This window comes from Prionailurus bengalensis, chromosome C1 (genome assembly GCF_016509475.1).
Source record: "Prionailurus bengalensis isolate Pbe53 chromosome C1, Fcat_Pben_1.1_paternal_pri, whole genome shotgun sequence".
NCBI lineage: Eukaryota > Metazoa > Chordata > Mammalia > Carnivora > Felidae > Prionailurus > Prionailurus bengalensis.
In genome coordinates, this window is record NC_057345.1 from 187,189,965 (window position 1) to 187,211,237 (window position 21,273).

General features: G+C 42.6%; 1 protein-coding gene across 6 annotated transcripts in view; it reads left to right on the forward strand.

Annotated features, from left to right (window-relative positions):
* Nucleotides 1-1,500: 1,500 nt before the first annotated feature.
* The window catches only part of SPATS2L (spermatogenesis associated serine rich 2 like), a 172,895-nt gene continuing 153,122 nt past the window's right edge, over nucleotides 1,501-21,273 (forward strand). Inside the window, exon 1 of one of the 6 annotated variants that reach the window (XM_043577430.1) lies at nucleotides 1,501-1,552. The gene's annotated coding sequence lies outside the window, so the exon portion shown is untranslated. Of the gene's footprint in view, nucleotides 1,880-21,273 lie in introns of all 6 variants that reach the window. The other 5 variants (XM_043577426.1, XM_043577431.1, XM_043577427.1 and 2 more) reach the window with 5 other exon arrangements.

Sequence of the window (21,273 nt, forward strand, 5' to 3'; positions counted from 1 at the left end):
TGAGAGAGAGAGAAAGTGCAAGTTGGGGAGAGGCAGAGAGAGAGAACTCCAAGCAGGCTCTGCACTGTCAGCACAGAGCCCCATGAGGGGCTCAGTCTCACAAGCACGAGATCATTACCTGAGCCAAAGCTGGATGCTTAACAGCTGGAGCCATGCAGGCCCCCCATATGTAATATGGCTTCTAGAAGCAAGTTTTCCTATTTGCAGCATAGGTGGGGCCAGACTGTACAAGTTCAAATCCTCACTCCACCATTTGCTACCAGATAACTTAGGCAAGTTATTTAACTTCTCCATGCTTGTTTCTTTATCTAAACAAACAAACAAAACAAAATGGACAAAAATAGTACCTACCTGATAGGATTGTTTGAAGATTAAATGAGTTAATACTTATAAAGCATTTGCAAATATTTAAATAAATTATGTGATCAATGCATAAATCCAGTGTAACAAGTATTGCCACCACAAGTCGCATAAGAAAATGAGTTCCTGAACTTTTAACTCCTCCATTTATTATGGCTGTGCTTTGTCAACAGAGGCACATAATGTTAGCAGACTTGAACTTTACCGGAAAGGTGTTAGATTTTATATCAAATTATGAATTCCTAAAGAGCGGATGATGTACCATTCTGCTATACACTCAGGGACCCCTTAGGAGTTCGGAGTGTGAGATACATAACTACCTCTGGTCTGAAATTTGTTAAGGGGCTTTGACATCCAAATAACCGTTGAGAAACAGTTACTAGTATTGAGAATACGGGAGGCTAAGAAGTCACCATTTTTAAAAAATAAACTAAATTGGAGCGCTGCCTGCATTTCACTCTACTGCCTCTGGAAGAGGTGTGTTATCTAAAGTGCTTCCATCATGAATAATGATTGAGAAACTGCCTTTACTCTCCCGACTACTGTACTCCCAGGTACAAATCCGTGGACGGATGCCTAGGTGTCTATCTGGAACTTGGTTATTACACACGTTAGAGTAACCCATCCTCCAGGAGCCCATTGTGAACAAGAAGGAAAGGAAGGGGCGGGAACACTCCGGGTTAGCAGGGTTTCTAAGGACAGACCAGAGCCCCGGTACTTTTTGAGCGCCTGGTTAGTTCTTCAGGTCATTTCGAAATCTGCTATCTTTGTTTACATTTTGAGCTTGGCCCAGCACCAGAAAGCATTACTACCTTCTAAAAGGAGAAGCATCCTGCATTTGTAGATAGTGCTGTGGGGAGCAAAGTTCATTTTCCCTCGTGTGGGAGGACGACTCTCCTGCAACACGTGCGGGTTGTGACAAAATCTTTGAATAGCAGGGGCAGTTTAAGTGAGGTGGAGGATTGGGGAGAGGCGACGAGGTAGGTGTGGGGCAAGCAAGCAAAGTGCGGAAGCTGTACGGGGATTCTTCTAGAAAGTGGGGTGGGAAAAGGAGCTAGGGAGGGCGTGTGGAGGGAAGGCATCTGTGTCAGAACGTGCGTGTGAGCGGATACAAAACCCGAGAGAGGCGTGAGCAGCGCGCTGTGTGTGCGAGCGGGAGCGAGGGGCGCCGGCTCGGGGTGTGTGCGCCTGGGTGAGTGACACTGAGGGGCGGGCTGGCCGGTCGGCCGGCGGGCGGGAGCAGCCTGCGAGGGGCGGGAGTGTCCCTGCGTGGAGCGGGCCGATCCTGAGTTGTGTCAGTGAAGGAATCCAGTCCGGGGGCCGAGCTGGCTGCGCCCTCCGCCGCGAGCGCCGGCAGCGCGGGGCGAGCTCCGGACGGCGCGCGGCCCAGGCAGCGGCTCCCGCTCGGCCCGCCCTCCGCGCCGCAGGGGCCGCTACTGCTGCTGCGCCTCCCCCGGCGACCGCGCCCCCGGCCGCCGTCTCCCGGCCCGGGACAGAGCGACCAACGCTCGGCACAGAGGTAAGCCCGGGACTCGCGGCCGCCGCCGCCCGGGACTCCCCCTCCCCGCGCGCCGGGCCCGGACCGGGATGCGGGGCTCAGGCGGACGCGGCGGGGCCTGGGCGGCCGGGACGGAGGCTCGGCCCGGGCCGAGCGTTCCGCAGCCTGGGCCGCCCAGCCCCCGCCGCCTCTCGGGGCGCTGGGTGTGGCCCCCGCTCGGCGCCGACGCGGGCTGGCGGCACAGACCGGACGCGGAGGTCGCCGTCCTTCCTTTCTCAGGCCGGCGCGAGCGAACGAGCCGGCGGGCGGGAGGAGGTGCCGGGTCCGGCGCACATTTGCGCGCCCAGGGCGAGCGTGTGGCCGCCGCGCTCCGACGTGGACCCGCCCGCCCCGGATCTGAATCGGCCGCGGTCCCTCGCCGGCCCTCCCCGGCGCGAGCGCCCCCTTCCACTCACGGGGCGGAGTGAGACCCACGGCCACCCGCCGCCCTCCTCCCTCGCTCGGAGCCGCGGAGCTGCCCGCCTCAGCCGGGACCGGCCCACCCTCGACCGCGTCCCGGCGCCCGGCGGGAGCGGGATGCGGTGGCCGCGAAGTCGCCGCGATGGCAGGCGGGGTGACGCGGGCAGACGCCGGGCGACCCGGCCGCGGGACAGAGCGGTCGCGCCGCCGCGTCCGGGCTTGTGGACCCGGAGTCCGCAGGCGGCGGCCGGGGCTCGGATCCGGCGGCGGCGGCGGACTGAAGCCCAAGGCGTCAGTTGTTTCAGAAACGCGGAGAGCGTTCTTCGCGCCCTCAGCACGCTAGACTTTGCGTGCCTCAGAAGATCGGCCCTGCTCGCTCGCACCGTGTTGGGTTGTTTATACTTACTGCAGACGTAGGAGGTGAAGGGCTGAGACTTCACCGGGACCGAGATGCTACCGAGGCTTCACATCTTCGCAAGTGGAGGCTTCCCGTTCTTGGGGGGTTGGGGTGTGTGTGTTTGTGAACTTCGTGAGCTTTCAGTTCCCAGCAGTCCTGGTTTCAGCGGATGTCAAGGTTTTGGAGACCTGACGCTGTAAAGATTCTTTCGGTACAGCATTTTCTTTTCAGTGTATTACAGAATCTGTAGCTTGAGAACTAGTGAAAAACCTTGAACTTCAAACACAGCCTCTTTCTTTACGTGAAATGTTGTATGTAATATTTTTCACTTATTTAAAAAAAATTAAATGTTATGTTAACTTTACTAGTCCTCTCAAAAGTAAAAAAAAAAAAAAAAAAAAAAAAGAGACTCACATTTTAGAACCTATGCAGAGGAAAAGGCTTATTCCAGTATTTGAAAGAGTATGGTTGTGTGACCTTTATGACATGGTTTTAGTTGGTCTTAGAGGAACAATTCATTGCCATTCTGATTGATTTTATTTTCTGGAGATTAAGCAGATGTGCAATATGGCAGGGAAAAAAAGAGGACAGGAAGTCAGAAATTGCTTCATTCTGAAAAAGAAAATATTCAAGCAGCAAATCCAATTATTGTGAAAGATTCTCTGAAAATTAAAGACTAAGGTTGCCTTCTGGATAAAGTATTTCATTGGCTTTATAAAACTGTATCATTAAACCAGAAAGCAGTGTGTTGCATGCATGGGGCAGTTTTAACAAGTAACTGTACTGTTAAATAATATCTGTGTATGTTAATATTTATTGGATCTTTAACTTGGGCAAAATCAACTTTGGGAATGATTTTCTATTTAAACAAAGCAAACATTGCTGCAATCTCTAATTAGTGTTTTGGATTAAACTCAAGCTTTGTTAAAACCTATTTTATGGAGAATAGAATGTAAAATATATCAAATTCTGTATCTGTGTGGCTTTACACACACACACACACACACACACACACACACACACACACGACTAGCCCCAAAGATAATTTGCATAAAAATACAAATGACTTGAATGCAAAGAATATTTAAGAGCATAGTAAAAACTCAACATCTGGGAAAGGAGTAATATACTCCTTTTTTCTTTCTTTAATCCCTGCCTCTGAAAATATTAAATTATTTCCTAGGGATCAATTAGTTTAACGTACTAATTTAGACAGTCGAGACTCCTTTTGTATTTACGTTGTTTTAGGGAGATCCCTAGTGAAAGTCTTAAATTGATTTGCTTCTGTGTTCCCACTGGTTTTCAAGTGGCCATTGTGGGGATGGGTATCTATGGGCTTGTGAAGCTGTTCCACCACCTCATGATGATCAGGGAAAGAAAATGCTTAGGCCACACCATTGCAGTCTTTGAAGTGCTGCCAGTCGGAAGCATCTCCTAGATCAATTTTGCTGTGCAGATAGAAATACTCACTGTAAGAAGTTAAGCTTTAGAGATGTCTCATTTTTGGTTCTAAGTTTTATCAGTTTCTCAGTCTGTGATCATAGAATGGTCCTGTCATTAACAATGAATTTTCACTTATGGCATATGTGTGAAAGGCGCCTTGGTGGTCTTTATTCTATTTTCTTTACATAATTTGAATCAGCATCTCATGATGTGAGCTAGGACAAGAACTTTTGGTTACAGTTTTGATAAAATGGAAGAAGTTGAGGTTGCTGGTAGTAAGATCCAGGCTGCCACCACCTGTCTGGCCACATTGATAAAAGTGGAGTGGGTTTTGTATGCAATAGAAAGATATTGCCTGCTCACTGCCCTGTCCTGTTCTGTAGACCCTTTCCTGACTGTGATAATTATATCATATGTCTGTTACAATTTTTGTGCACAGAATAGCCACTTTTATAAGCGTGGCACAGGACATGAGGGAAGATACATAATATGGAAAGACTTAAGTGATGGAGGCTGTTTATTGATTTTTGAATGATTGTGCATAATTCAGCTAATCAATTCATTCCATCACTGTTATGCCTTAGAGTGTAATCACACAATTAAAATATGATTTTCATGACACAAACAGTTAAAGACCAAGTACACATAATTATAGAGGAAAAACAAACCTTTCTTTTTTCTTTCCTTTTTTGAAGTAGTCTGCTATGAAGGTGTTATTTCCTTGACACATCAAAATGGCTAATTTGGAGTTGTGATGCTTGTTATGTAAATAGGCCATATGCCGTATTTCTCCAGTTTATTCATTCAGTGTTGTAATGGATAGGATCCCCTAAGTACCATAGCTAAGAATAATAGTCTGTGAAGATGTGTTTCTCTCTACTATTTATGTCATTTCCATTATTTTTGTTCAACAGCTAGTATTTTTATTTTCTAATAAAAAATTCTTAAACATGGGGTGCCTGGCTGGTTCAGTCAGAGGAGCATGTGACTTTTGATCTCAGGGTTGTGAGTTTGAGCCCCACGTTGGGTTTAGAGATTACTTAAATAAATAAAAACTTCAAAATGTTTTTCTTAAATATGATGGTGTTACCTATTTGTATAGCATGCAAATTTTTGTCTCTAGTATAGACAAACTCTGTTCCCATTTATGCACCTGTTTAATAGACTTTTCATGGTGGATGCCCTGCTGTCAGACTAAAGGCTGCATGCCTGACACAAAGTTTTTGTATTCTTTGCTAAACCTATTCCTTTCACAATGAGAAGATTTTCCTTGATACTCGGCATTCTCTTTGTCACCTGGACTTGAGACCCAGGGACCATCCTCTGGCTCCTCCTTCTTTCATACTGTGCATCAAGTTCTGTTAACTTTTCCTTTTTAATAGTGTCTCTGAACCGGTCCCCATATCTCCTCTGCATTCCTCACTCTCCTGGATAGCCCAGGTCCATGGCCATCTCTGTTCTAGGATGATTAGAGTGAGCTGTACCTTGGTCTCTCACTAATTGAGTTCTCCCCACTCTGTGTGCTCCCACCACATCAGCCTTCCTAAACTCTTCTCCTTAGAACTCCTCTCCAAGGATTGTCTCGCTGGAAGGCTGTGTTGACCTCAGGTTTATATGATTCTAAAGCCAGTACTCTTTCCACTAGTTCATATACTTTCCATGCCCTTGCCTTTAGTTCCACCTCTCAACCTGGTTTGAATGTACTTTACAGTCTTGCCCAAATTTGGTTTACCAAGTTTATTTTCTAGTCCTTTCCAACATGAGCCTTCTATTCCTGGTAATCGGATCTCACTGCCCTTCTAAGATGACTTTGTACCCTTTTGTTCATGCTCTGCTTTTTAGAACATTTTTTTTTCCTTTTTCCTCTAACCTAACAACCATCTCCCAGTTAAAGTCAGCCTGATCATGTTACTCACTGGTTTCTTCTTCTTCTGCCCTTTTGTCCGCACCATCCCTTTAGACCATCAGGTACTCTCCGGTACTCTTGTATGCTTAATTCTTGCTTTTCCAACTAGACTGAAAGTTCCTTGAGGGCACTGTTCTAACTTGCATGCTATCCTTTAACCGTCTATGGCCCTTGGCATAGGAAGCTCTTGATAAGTATACCAGTGGAGTCAATAAGCCATAAGGGTGAATTTTTTCTAAATAATGGGCTTTGATATTGCCTGTGTACTGCTCACCATTGTGTCCCCAGAGCCTAGCTTGCAGCTTGACACCTAGTCATGACCTCAATAAATATTTGTTAACATAGAAATTAATGTTGACATTGGATAAAAGGGAGAGGCATTTGAAGGAGGCATCTGTCAAGGAGTTTTTCTCATTTTTCTTCTGTGGTTCTAATCAGCCTCTCCATTCATCAGCTGTGAGATTCTGAGGCCTCGGCATTTTCCAGTCTTGAGATAATGATGGAGGCTGGCAGTTGTGAGTTGGAATTAAGGAGGCTGTCGTTATTTTAAGGTGGAGTGATGGGTCCCAGTAGTGAGCAAAAAATAAAAGTATTCAGGCTTTATGCCAGTATTTTATACATAAAACAATTAGGCTAGAGTTCTCAGTTAAATAAAAGTTCAGCTAATCGGCCATAAAATCCCAGACTGTATCACAGGACTGCCCAACCTTTTTCATTTTAAAACTTCCTTGTAAATTAAAAAAAAATCATCTGGGGATTCAAGCAGGGATGAAAGGTAAGGTAGGGAAGAGTTGGCACCCATCATACTGTGTTCAGGACAAAATTAAATTCTTCAAACTTCCAATAAGACTCACCTTGTACAAGACCCTGTTTTTTGCCAGGAAGGAGTTTATAGTCTAACAGGAGAAATGACAAATGTATCCCAGAAACAAAGGTCTAAGAGAGCTCAGAAGGGAAAATTTCCTTTCCTGGGATATGGTGGGGATCTTGAGTTGTTTATTGCAAGAGTTCAGTAGCTATCATTGGGAGTACAGGGGTAAGGGAATGGTGGCTGGGTGTGGGGGTAGGGAAGGGCAGGCCTATTCTAGAGTTCTGAGTCCAGTATCAGTATTCTTTTACCCTGCCACTGCTCCTAAGCTGAAATCCCACCAGAGCTCTCCTGGGCATTGGTGGGCTGCAGCGTTCAATAATGAAACTTAAAGCATCTACAGATCCCAGCAATAATTACTTTTGGTGCCAAGTGCTGAACTGACCATGACATAAATCACAAAATAAATCTTGTAAGCAGTATAACCAGTGCATTCCTGGGTAGCATCCAACTTGCTCAGAATGCTCAAAAAGGTCTCCTGCATTATGGAGACACAGCTGAAAGTTGAAACTTTGATAGTGCTCTACATAGGGAGAGGTCTGCCCTGATTGTGATCTCAAGTAGCCAGCCATCTGTGAGACACTGCCCAGTGCATCCAGCAGAGCTCAATGAATGAGTAAACATACTATTATACAGAACCCTAGTTCTGATTCTGTAGAAGAATTCCCATGAGCTGTAAAACTTGGACCAATGGGTTTACGTTTCAGGGAAGACAGATTTGGGGTCAGTGTAAGAAAGGTGGTCCTATTAAGAGATTGTGCTATTTCATGAGGTGGCTAAGCCCCACATGACTAAATGTATTCAAGCACATGCTATAATACGTAGTGTCTCATTTAAATACATGCCTTATCTCCTTTTTTCCTCAAAACAGTGCTCTGAAGTACATACTTTTATTACCCCTGCCTTACTGAAGAGCAATATTGAAGCCTAGAAAGGTTGAGTAGTGAGTTAGGTGTAGAGCAGATGTCACCCCTGCGTTTGAGGGCTGAGACTGAATGTGTATCGTGATGAAGAAAGGACACAAACATCAGATGGCCATTAGGATTTTTTTTAAGTTTATTTATTTTGAGAGAGAGAGAGAGAGAACATGTGCACAAGCAAGCTGGGGAGGGACAGAGAGAGAGGGAGAGAAAATCTCAAGCAGGCTCCATACTGTCAGCATAGAGCCCGATGCAGGGCTCGATCCCACGAACCGGGAGATCATGACCTGAGCCAAAATCAAGAGTTGGACGCTCAACTGATTGACCCACCCAGGCGTCCCCAGACGGCCATTAGGATTTTTAAGGACCTTTCCTAACAGTACGATTGGTGGTTTAATTCTCCTTAGGGATCAAGATGTTGATTGTTGCAAAGCATAGATTCAGCAGCAGCAGAGCCCAATGCTAGAAATTCAGAACAAAGTGAATACAATTATCACCATCATGATAGGTATCACTTATTGATTATCTCATTTAAACCTCAGGGTTATCTTGCAAGGTATAGATTATGTACCTTTTAAAAGAGGGAGATACTAAAGTCAGGAAAGTTACAGAATTTGATTGAATCTGCATCGTTGATAAGTTGCAGGAGAGTCTGTTTGGTGTCTCACCCCCACAAGTCTGGGCTTTCTTATACCGCACTTTCTTACACTGCTTTTTTTCTTACACCGCTCTGCCAAGTAATGTGTGGTGATACTGAAATGTTTACCTATCAGTTCAGCACAGACACTGACCAACCAGAGAGGCCACAAACTATAAACAACCGCTCTGGCTCTCCTGAGTAACCTGAGGTGATTTAGTTAGAGCCCAAAGGTATGCAAAAGGCTTGGTAGTATACCAAGACCACAAATTGGGCTCCAGGAAACTAGTGACTTCTATGCTCAGTATTTATCTGATTTTCTACATGATATGTAGGACTATTTTTAAAAAGCCTTCCTGTGTAACTTGGGGTGCATTGGTGGCTCAGTTGGTTAAATGTCAGACTTCGGCTCAGGTCATGATCTCTTGGCTCTTGACTTCGAGTCCCGCATTGGGCTCTATGCTGACAGGTCAGATCCTGGAACCTGCTTCGGATTCTGTGTCTCCCTCTGTCTCTCTGCCCCTCTCCCACTCACACCTGTCTCTCTCAAAAATAAATACATATTTTTAAAATTGTATTTCATTTCTATTTCTAAATAAAGAAAAATAGTTTTGCAACGGTAATGTTATATCTTCCTTATAAATGGCAGGTTCTTCCTCGTCACACCTTTTCTTCCCTTTATTATCTGTAGTCGGAGACTAATCTCTCTGGACAACATCCCTTCCTGCTTCCTCAGGGACCTTGTTCCATTATCTCTCTTTTCTTCAGGGTCTCAACCAACCTTTTCTTTCAGCGCATTAACACGCGCAAGTCTTCTCATCTTTTATAAAAACAGAAGACAAGACGAGCAAAATCCCCTTGGCCCCTTCCCTCTTGGTCTGGTTGTGTTCCATCCCATTGCTGTTGTCAGAAGGACCTGTTCTTACACAGTAACTGCACATCCCTTTTTCCCCTTTCTCTCCAAACCCCCACAGTCCTGTCCTCTCACGATGACCACCTCTGACCTTCAAACTGGCAGATCCTTTGTCTAGGATTCTCTTCTGATTTTTGACCTGTATGCCTTTGTGATTACTCTCTGCTCTTTGAAACTTTGTCCACTTGTTTTCTGAGGCATTCCTCTCTCCTGCTTTCCATTTACAGCATATTCCTAATGTATTTTCTCTCTAGTCAATGAAACCCACTTCACCAGTTTTTAAATCTGGGAGTCGTTCTAGATTCCTCCCTCTTCCTCAACCCCTACATTTCATTGATCACCAAGGCCTATAGAAGCCATATCTCTCAATCTCATTGGAATCTGCCCTGACCTGTCAAGACCACCACCATTACTGCTTTGGTCTAGGCCCTCATCACTTCCCTTGAGGATTACTGCAGGGGCCTCATAACTGGCCTCTGCCTTCTGCTTGGCCTGCCTCCAATCCATTCCCCACACTGCTGCCTTTCTAAAAGGCAGATTTGGTCACGACTCTCTGCTGCTTAAAATCCTTCAGCAGAGTCAGAGAAGCAGTCTCCAGGATAAAATCTAAGCTTCCTAGCATGGCACAAAAGCTCCTTTGTGATCTGGGCTCTCCCTTCGTGTGTGTATCAAAGTCTTCTCTAACGATCCTGGTCCCTGCCCCTGCCCATGGCATCCTTACTAGAGGAAACGAGTTGTTACAGGAAAGAAATGAGAGGAAAGATGGGAACAGAGAAGAGATTATAGAACTATGCTAGCCAGTACTGTAGCCACTAGCTGCATGTGGCTGTGGAGCACTTGAAATAATGTGAGATGTTTTGTGAGAGTAAAATACACCACAGTTCAAAGACTGTATATGAGAAAAAGATGTAAAGTATATCATTAAAAGATTTAAATATTGGTTACTTAATGAAACAGTAATATTTTGGATATAGTAGTTTAAATAAAATATATTATTAAAATTAACTTCACATATTTATCTTTACCTTTTTTTTAACATGGCTACTAGAAATGTTTAAATTGCCTGTGTGGCTCTTATTATAGTTCTGTTGGACAGCATTGTTACAGAACATCTCCTCATTCCCAGGAGATGCATCCTGTATGAGCCAAGCCCGTGAGCTTGTTGAATGATTAAGTCAACCCTACAGATATAGAGAAGCAGCAATTGCTCAGTTTCTTAAATCCAGAGATACAAAGTGCTTTAGATAAGATTCGGAATCAAAGAAACAGATTGTGAAAGCTACAGCCAGGAGTCATGCATACAATGTGCACAGTGCTGAAATCATGATTAAAGCACATCTGTCTCCCTAGCCTACCCAGTCGCTGTCAGGAGTGAGAAGCAGGGATACTTGTGTAGTAGAGGGAAGATTTGAGATAAACTGTAGGAGCTGGGGAAGGGCAGGTCGAGGCACATTCCTGAGAAGCCTTCAACTTGTGTGGCACCAGGTGGAGCACCGGGAGCCTTGCCCAGGTCTCTGAGATGCCCCGTCCTGCCATTGATCCCTTCTGGTGGGCCAAGGCCCAGCTTCCCCACTGTCTAGCTCTGGAATTCTGAACAAACTAATGAACCAGTAGGTCTTGAGCCTTAACAATATGTGTGCTATAGAGTCATTGTGCATCAAACAAAGTGATGTGCCAAACAACTGTTGGTAAAGCACTTAAGATACTAAGAGCAGCAGTCTGTGGATCAGTTGGCCCAAAAGGCTAAGGGCATGAGAGTGGTCAGAAAGACCCAGAAGATAATATATGGTGTCCTAGGAGATACACAAAGGTTTATGTTTTCACAGTGGAAAAGCCAACCAGTGATAGAAACCAGAGCTTATCGAGTTGGAGCAAGAGGGAGATACCTGGAGGTGAGGGGAAGAAACCATAACTATCATGATAAAGGTTCAGCAGGATCGGATTCCAGCGAAGTCTGATAGGCAGAGTGACTCAGTGCCTTCTCTCCTGGTCTTTTGCAGATTGTTCTGTTAAGCCCTTCATTTCAGGGCAGAATCCCTTTGAGCAGTTGTTTTTATTTGTGTCTACTTATTAGGCATTAGTATACAAACGGAGAAAGTTTCATGTGCTAAAAAGAAAAGTTTGAAAGTCACATATGTACAGAAAAGGGCCTGAGAAAAATGGCGACCAAGTCGATGTGGTTATTGTTCCCCCATCTGCAGGGTGTGGGACCAGTGTAGGTTCTTTGCAGGAGGGTTGCCACTCCCTTGCATATGTACCTTAGGGACTCTCCATGGGATCGGCCCTGCAGTTTGCCTAGGAAGCCAGAGCTCAGCCTCATTCTTGGGTACCACATTTTCACTTTGTGCCCCAGATTTCACTTTGTCTCCTTCATTCCCAAGTCCCTGCTTTTCGTTTTCATGTAAGAATCCCAAGTTGCCTTAGGTAAGGGTCCCATCATGTACTTCCACGCTTTCTTAGGACAGTAGTCTTGCAGCTGAGCTACAAGCCTTAAAGGTAAGTCCCCTGCTGCTCACTTCCAGGCTTCTTCAATACCGACACCTGCCAGCAATGGGCAGGAAACTCAGTTTGATAGATGTTTGAATAGCTTGCCTGGATACTGGCTGTTACCTGGTTCCAGACCCATGACACTGAGCACTGCTTATTAATGAGCTGCCCCACTGGCCTCTGGGTCCCATTTGTACCATATGTGCAACTTGGGAAGAGAAGAGGAAAGCAAAAATAGGGCTGTTTTTCCTAAATTATGATACATCCACTTCTTTGTCTCCTGTGGGAAGGATGGTCTCGTGTGTAGATGAGAAAGGTAGCCTTCGTGGTGTGATTTCAGACTCTGTACTACTGGAAAGGGCAGTTCAGATATCAACAGCTTCTCTTTTCCTGCTCTGTAATACGTGAAAGCCTACATTATACAAACTCTACTCCCTTTCCTAAGATCAATATGGTTTATCGGAAAAAAGAGGACAAATTTGTCACTTGAAAGACTTGGTTTTGACTTATGTAACTGACTGTCTATATTATTTAAATTATTTAATCTTCCTGAATCTCCATTTTCTTATATATGAAGTGAAATTAATAATACCCGCTTGTTTTGTTATGACTAAATAAAAAAAGATATAAAGTGCCCAGCAGCAGGGCCTAAAATGCAAACGCTAGGGAAGTGGTAACATAAACTTGTTAGATGTGTGTTCTTTAGGTTGAATCATTTTATAGACCCTTACCCAAAACTGATAAGGAAGAGAAAAAGCAATCTGGGTCAAGGGGCCCAGATTTCACCCATGCAAGGGTGACAAAGGACCATAAGGAAGTTGCCTTCATGGTTTGCTTAGGGCCAGTCCTACCTAATGGTTTGCATTTGTGAAAATATTCATCTGGGATTATGAGTACAGCATGAAGGCATGGAAAAAAGGCTTGTTTACATCGTCTGCCAGGATAGCATAAGAATAAACAAAGCAAGTTTTTGAATCTCTGAATAGCCAGGTGCACTGCCATCAAAATAAACTTTTATTTCTATTCTTTGCTGATACATTACAAATAAAGGAAGTCACTAAAATACCCTGAAAAGGAAGATTCATATACAAATTAGACACTGGGGACAGATTTCACACTCATTTTGTTGGAGCCATTCTTTCCTTAACTGTGGATGTTTGGAAAGTTCTTTTGTTGTAGTCTTTGTTGCTTACAAGAAGGGAGGAAAAGCTTTAGTATACTAAGGAAAGAGTGGTTTTGATCGGAGGCAATATTGTTCTCAGTGTGGGCTGGTTGTAGTGATTTCTAATACATAGCTGAGAAAACGCATTTATTGAAGAGCCGTAAACAGCTGTGAAATACTCTGATCTGACATACTGCCACTTCTGATCGATGAATGTTATTATAGGAATGTGGGCAGTCCTGTAATTTTTAAGGGAACAGTAGATGTTATGCTGGCTATTGTGGCTGCTAACATCCTGATCTAGAAGGTCTTTGTCCCTTCTATTTACTTCCCCTGTGAGGTCTGAATAGTGGACTGAATTCAGTGCACGCATGGGTCTCCCAGTGACTTCCTCAGCTCTTGATGCAATTGACCCCCTCCCCCCGCACTGTAATATGATAGCCTCAGTATAGTGTCATGTGAAAACTGTAAACTCTCAAGGAGAAAATGCAAATCAATTGCCCCCAAAATTAAAAATAAAAGCATTAAAAATATCATTTAGTGCTGGTTTGTAGCATTGAATATATAAACTCGCTTATTGTTTTGATAGTCCCAGAGCAAGAACTGTTTCAGCTGCGATGGATGATATCAACTAAGGTTGCCATGACAACATTAATTTATAATTTCCAAACTTTGGTAGAATTTCACCTTCTGGACTCTTCCAGATTGCATTTAAATTTATAGTTATTTCTCATTTATTAAGGCAGGCATTTTTAGATATTGCATCCATAAAGCCCTAGGACTATCTTCATGAAAGTTACTAATGTGAAATTAGAAGCGTAGAATGTGCGTTGGAAGGGGATAGAGGGTGCTATGGTTTAATGTCCCCCCACAAATGCAGGATTCCTTTCCGTGGTATCCCAGTCAGCCAGCTGCCATTTGAACGCTGCCAGGAGCGAGAACTTCACGATTTTGCTATGCTGAGGAATTTTGACAGTCATCACAATGCTTCTAGTTCTTAAGCGCCTTTAGATTTGGACCTAGTCTCATGTGTGGTTGGACCAGTACTCATTATGAAGCACAGGCAGACAAAAATGTTGAAATCTGCTTCCCTGCAGCTTCCCCGTTTGTCTTTTGTCACCCTTTGGAGTGCCACAGAATAGACACCTTCTGTGTGGTAGCTCTTCAAATATTTGACCGTAGCTATTGGACCTGCTACTCAGAGTCTTCTCTTTTCAGGCATACGTGGTCCTAGCTCTCTGAACTGAAATCTCCCATCCTGTTAACACTCCTCTGGTCGCCCACTGCTCTGCCCATGCTGTTTTAAAAGCGAGGATCTTCAACTCCACTCCCTCCTCCTGAGTTCTCTGAGCAGTAGGAAACTCCCTTGTTCAGGGCACCCTTCTTTTATTAATCTAGTCAAATATTGTATTGGCCTCCGTTTTAAACCTGGGCCAGCACATTGTTGGTTTGTCACTAAAGTCAAATAAAATTTCCAAGTCTTTTCTTAAACAACTACTACAAAGCCAAGTCTCCCTTACTCGGTGCTTATGCAGTTAATCGTGTGAACCTGTGTAGATGATTTTACATTTATCCTTGTTACATATTGTCTCTTTTGGTCAAATCATTTTTCTTCTCTAGCAAGACATTTTTGACTTCTAATTTTTAAATTCAATTTATTAGTGATACTTCTTTCACTTATTATTAATTACACATTTGAGAATTGTACTTTCTCATTGATAAAATGTTGACCAGGACAGGCCAAAGATAGAGACCTGTGACTCTCTACAGGAGACTTGGCATCAGTATGTGAATTTTGTTAGTCTTGTCTTGTCTTTTTTTTTTTCTTTTTTCTTTTCTTACTAGTTTGATAATCTTTCACTTGTGTTTCCTTTCTTCTCCCCAGGCTGTCTAAGAGGATAGAGTCAGGAAATATTTAGTCAAATGCCTAAGTAATGCTATCATTGTTGATCTTCTTATTGCCAATCTTAGAACCTCCATTTTGAAGTGAAACAAGATTAGTTTGGGGTTACTTTTAGATGGCATTTTTCTTTTGAAAAATTTACTAAAATCATATCTAAATGACCTTATTTTAAATTTAATTTAAAAAGAACAATTTGGTAGAATAAATTCTTGTCTCATCTGTACATTCAATTCATATGAACTTGTTTGGTTCAAAGGAATTGCTTTTTTGTACATCATTCAGTTCTCTTTATAGAATCATTGCTCTGAAAATGTACCAGTGGTGTGACAGGAAATCACTCCTTAGGTGTCACTTCAACACATCATTATATTCACACCTTCTGGGGTAGACAGTAATCAGGCTGAGGCATGTCCAAACAGTGTGCTGGTGTCTACGTAAATGGCTCCGTGACAGTATCACTTAACATGACCATGACAGGGAATGCACTAACGGCATCATGTCACTAATGGATGTGTTTTCACTAAGTGGAAAATTCTGTATTACTTGAAAAGATTTTTCCCCCTCACACAAGCTCTTTCAGTTTTTGTATTAATATCGAATGTCTGTCAAATACACATACGGTGTTTCCCATACTACATTTGGTTGTATTCATATTCAAAATAGTTTTTCTTTTTAAGAGAGAGGGAGTGTGTGCATGCTCTCATGCATGCAGTGGGGGGGGGGGGGCAAAGAGAGAGGGAGAGAGAGAACCCTCAGCAGGGTCCACGCCTAATGCAGAGCCGGACCTGGGACTTGATCACGCAACTGTGAGATTATGACCCGAGCCAAAGTCAAGAGTCGGATGCTTGACCAGCTAAGCCACCCAGGCGCCCCTCAAAATAGTTTTTTACATGCTCTTTACCTTGGACTCAGTGGAAAGAAAAAAAATTTTGAAGGAATACTAGCACTGAATCTATAAGTCAAATCTAGAAGTCTATGGCTTCATAAAAATACTTGTATTTGTGTAATATTTCACATTTTACAAAGTACACTCACACATTTTCTTCTTTGAAATTTTTTTTCTGATTATAAAAACAATTCATACTCCTTCATTTTGGAAAAGATACTAAAATGGATAAAAATAATTAAAAGTCAGCTAAAATTTCACCACTCAGAGATTGTCATTGCTAGCATCTGGTGTGTTTTCCTTCCAGATATGCATGTGTGTGTGGATCTGAGTATGCATGCATGCATACATTTGTGTGTGTGTGTGTGTGTGTGTGTGTGTGTGTGTGTGTGTGTTTAAACTAGTCTCCTGGTGGAGCTAGGAAGTTTGTATTGAAGAATCAGTGTGACATAGTAGTTAAAAATGCTTTGGAATCAGACAGTTTGAGATTCCAGTACTGGCCATGCTACTTTATATAGTGACTATAAGTTGCCCAAACTATCAAAATTGTAGTCTCTCTTTCTATAAAATGGGGATAATAATAGTATGCATCTAGTTGGTTTATTGTAAGAATTAATAAGGTAATACATGTAAAGTACATAGCATGGTACGTGGCTCATAGTCAATGCTCAGTAAATGTGAGCTGTTATCATTATACAGACCTTCTTGTCTGTTTTCCTCACTTAAATTCTAGGAGAGCAGTTTCCCTTGTCATAAAATATTATTGGAAAAATATTTAGAATAACTGCATACATTTCAATATATGAATATACCTTAATGTGGTCATTTCCCTATGCTTAGACCGTTTCAGTTCTTTGCTATCATAGGAGCACCAGCATTAATATCCTTTACATTATTTTTTTGTGCATAGACAACAGATTCAAAATGAATCACTAATCACATTTTACAGGGAGGTGGGAAAAAAATGAACAGTTCCTTCGTATATGCTAAAATACCAGGTTGTATGCTAGGTTTTTTATAGCAAAATTCTTGTTTGCCTCTTCTACAGCCCCTTTGAGGCAAATCTGTTATCCCCATTTTTCAGATGAGAAAGCTGTGAGGGGAGATAAGTAGTTTGCCCAAGGTCACAAAGATAGTGGTAGTAGAGATGGTATTTGAAGCCAGCTGTCTGATTTCAAAGCTTAAGCTTTTCCATTCTGGCATGCAGTTCATGCCTATCCTTTTAAGGCTGGCGGAATGAATAGTTACCATTGTGGTTTTTACAAACTGTCGCTTTGTACCACGTAAAAGATAGGACACTTGGCTGGAACTCTTGGCTTACTCAATATAGTACCTCTTGTGTGCGTATGTTCTTATATGTTTTGGAATCAAACCTCATTAAAATAAGGTGTTAACTAAAGGAAATAAGACATTGATATGATTGATGAAAGCAAACCTCCGGGAAGAAGACATTTATTTGGTCAATAATACAAAAGTCGTCCGTGTTTTAGTTGTATGGACTAGGCCAGAATTACTTCTCTCCCCAGGAAGCAGGGTATTTCACACAAATCCATATAGGAATTAACTGATAATAATGGCCAAAGTAAATTGATGGTGTCAAAAGGAATTGTAAGTTTCATTACTTGTATATTAAGGGTTGAAAGGAAAAATCTTTAGCTTTAGCTGTAAGATGATACATCAGGAAAGAGCTATAATATTTGCTACAGGCATAAGTATAGGTACAGGGGAGACATAGAATATACTGGGATAAACCCCCACAGAATTATTTGGTGAACTGACAAGTTGTCTTTAAAAAGTCAACCATTCGGAACATTTATCTTGGCAGCTCTCAAATCTGACTTACAGCATGTAGTGTGGCAGTCAATTTTGTAGGAAAAATGCATAATTAATATGAAGATCAAGGTGTAGATATTGCCAGTCAGTACCTAACACAGTTTCTTAGAACAAAGGAACAATTGAAGTTGTCTTTTAATAGGGTAATCCTGGTTTGTCATTTTGTAGGTTTCAGTTCTTAGTAAAAATGAACAACAAAAAAAAAAAATCCTAGTAGTAAAATTTCACATTGAAGAGGTACTTTGTTGCAGAGTTTATAACCAACTATTGTCTAGTCAAGGAAGCTATCTTTGGTTTTGAGCTCTTGAATTTTTATAGCCTTTGAGCTTACACATTCTTACCTTAGAATTTTCCCAGTTTCCCTTAAGTCATTTTAGTTCTTGCAAGGGATAAACAATGTTGCCCATAGCCCAATAACTAAAAAAAGTTTGAATCTTGACAGAACATGACTACCAATTTGACCTGATGAGAGTATATTCCCCATGGTGATATCTTAGCTGGGGAGGCCCAACAAGTTAAATCTGGGCTCTGTGTACAGCTAGTGAGGTTTTAACTGTGAACAGAGAATTGGATATGAATCTGCAGATTGGAGTCAAGAGGTGGCTTCATTGCATAGTAGCTGTCTAATCCTGGGCAAAGTGCTTTACTGTCTCTGATGCTTGACTCCTTGGGCTCTAAAACAGAGATGATGACTGTTGCACAGGCAAAGGGCATATAGAGGATTAGATGTATTGAGCAAACCATTTGGTTAACTCAAAAACGCTTTTATGATGAGTTTCCAAGTTATTAATTAATGGCCACAGGTCATCCCTCTCAAAGAGAAGCTGATTTACCTTTTAAAATGTTTTCCAGGGGTGCCTGGGTGGCTCAGTCGGTTAAGCGTCCAACTTCGGCTCAGATCATGATCTCACAGTCCATGAGTTTGAACCCCGTGTCGGGCTCTGTGCTGCCAGCTCAGAGCCTGGAGCCCGTTTCAGATTCTGTGTCTCCCTCTCTCTCTGCCCCTCCCCTGTTCATGCTCTGTCTCTGTCTCAAAAATAAATAAACGTTTTAAAAAAAATTAAAATGTTTTCAAATGGGTGCGCCTGGGTGGCTCAGTCGGTTAAGCAGCTGACTTCGGCTCAGGTCATGATCTCACGGTTTGTGGGTTTGAGCCCCACTGTCAGGCTCTGTGCTGACAGCTCAGAGCCTGGAGCCTGCTTCATATTCTGTGTCTCCCTCTTTCTCTGCCCCTCCCCTGCTCATCCTCTGTCTCTCTCTCTCAAAAATAAGTAAACATTTAAAAAATAATAAAAAATAAAACAGTAAGACTTTGGGGCACCTAGGTGGCTTACTCGGTTAAGTGTCCGACTTTGGCTCAGGTCATGATCTATGGTTCGTGGGTTCAAGCCCTGCATCAGGCTCTGTGCTGACAGCCAACTGAGCCACCCAGGTGCCCCACAAAACTTTTATATTTGATGCATTATTGTAGCTTTTAATAAAAAAGACTCAAAGGAAAAAACTATCAGGTGGTAAAACATATTCCAAATAGATTGCTTTATAAAAAATTATAGGAAACTCTTTGATTATTAAAGTAATCATTGTTGCTGGAGGCGAAAAGAAAAGAGAACAAGAAATTAAGAATTTAGACACTGGATAGTGTCTATGCAAGCTTTTCAGTAGTCCCTCTTGGTTTTTCCCCCAGCCTTGGTTATGTCCTCGTTAAAGGCACAGAAACTGCTTCTGAGTCTGGCTGTAAGAAAGTAACTCCCAATTCTGGAGCTGTGCTAACTCCCTTTCCCTGGGCTGCTGTGGGCCAACCTCTCTGCCTTTATTGGCTCCCAGTCATGGTGGTCCTTTCTCAGTCCTTTAGAAGGACAGAATTTGATCAGTAGCTGCCCTAGAGCTGAACGTCTGTAGGACTTTTATGAAGGTGTTTCAGGTAATTAATGATTGAAATGTCTCTGTGGCATTCCCCAGCGATGGGAGTGTGTGAGCTGGGTGCTGGACATTTTAGACAAGTCTCATGACCATTTAGCAATAGGGAGCCAACCGAAGGTCCACAGATGCCTGGACACCTTGAACATGCTAGCTGGCAATGGCTCAGCCTGCTTGCTGTACTCATTTTGAAGCAATTTCTAAAATCTATTTCTCAGGGCTCCTGGGTGGCCCAGTCAGTTCAGTGTCCGACTTCAGCTCAGGTCATGATCTCACAGTTCATGTGTTCTAGCCCCACATGTGGGTCTGTGCTGACAGCTCAGAGCCTGGAGCCTGCTTCGGATTCTCCCTCTCTCTCTGTCCCTCTCTCTCTCTGCCCCCGCCCCCCAGTCTTGCTCTCTTTCTCTCTCTCTCTCTCTCAAAAATAAACATTAAAGAAATTTAAATTTATTTCTCTTACACTGGGGATTATTTCGAATTTTCCTCATTTGCTTTGGTACCACATTTTATTCAGCTCATTTCTTCATCAGCTTTTTTTTGAGTGTCTACTCAGTACTAGGCACTGTGAGAGGGAGTAAGAAGTAATCAGATAGTGAAAAGGAGAGAACATTATATAGCTTTGGTGGAAAGCAAGATATGCCTCCAGAGTTGGGAAAAGGGAGAAGTTAAATACATAATGATTTTCTTTTCTTTTTTTTTTTTTGCTGTACTTTCTACAATAAATTATACTACATAAAAATCAATACCAATATTCATTTATGTAGCAAACCCCATTGTAATGAAAATTCATGTTATCTGTGACTGGGGCAAGCATCATTAGAACACAGTTCCAATACAGTGGAAGACTTTGGACAGTCCCTTGGAGGGAGGTGAAATAGGACTTGACCTATATATCAAGCTGTTCATGGATTTGATATTTTTCATTTCCACGTGTCAACAAATACCTGACTTGATATTAAAGCCAGTTAAATCAATATTTCTTCCTGTAGTCAAGGTACAGCAACATATATCCAAAGGCAACATATCCCCAACAGCCATATTTTGTTGAGTACATATATTTTGTCATAAACCTAACTGATTGAACTACCTTCAGCTGAATAGGATGAAAATATCAACATAGCTAGCATTAAAAAAAAAAGCCATAAAAAATATCTTGTCCCTCACCCCTCATTTAAGCAGTCCCATACTTTATTTTGCTCACTTTACTCATAAGGAATGACAAAATGGAAAAGATCTTGATTGTGATAGCTGTGGTTTCTCTGTGCTCCATTGGGTCCGCCTTAACCCTTCTCTCAACTCCCATCCCAACCAGAGGATTTCTGAACATAGCATAGTGGCGTGTGCAAGTGAACCCAAGAGTTTTAGATTGTAAGACCCTAATAATTGTGATAGAAAGGAGGGTAGGATATAAACCCGTTCCTACTTTTCTTCTGAACGTTTAACTATCAGAAGATTTCTGAAAATTACCTGTTAAAAACTCCCAATGTTTCTATAAACAAATGGCTGAAATACAATTTATAAACACCAACAATTTATTTACTGTTATCAGGAAGGCCTTTCTTCCTTGTGTGCTGTGGATGGAAGAGTGATTATCATTCACTGGGCTCCTACTCTGTGCTAAGCAATTACAATATATCTCACCTTTAGTAGGCAACATGGTACTTCAAGGCATGTGTTATTATTT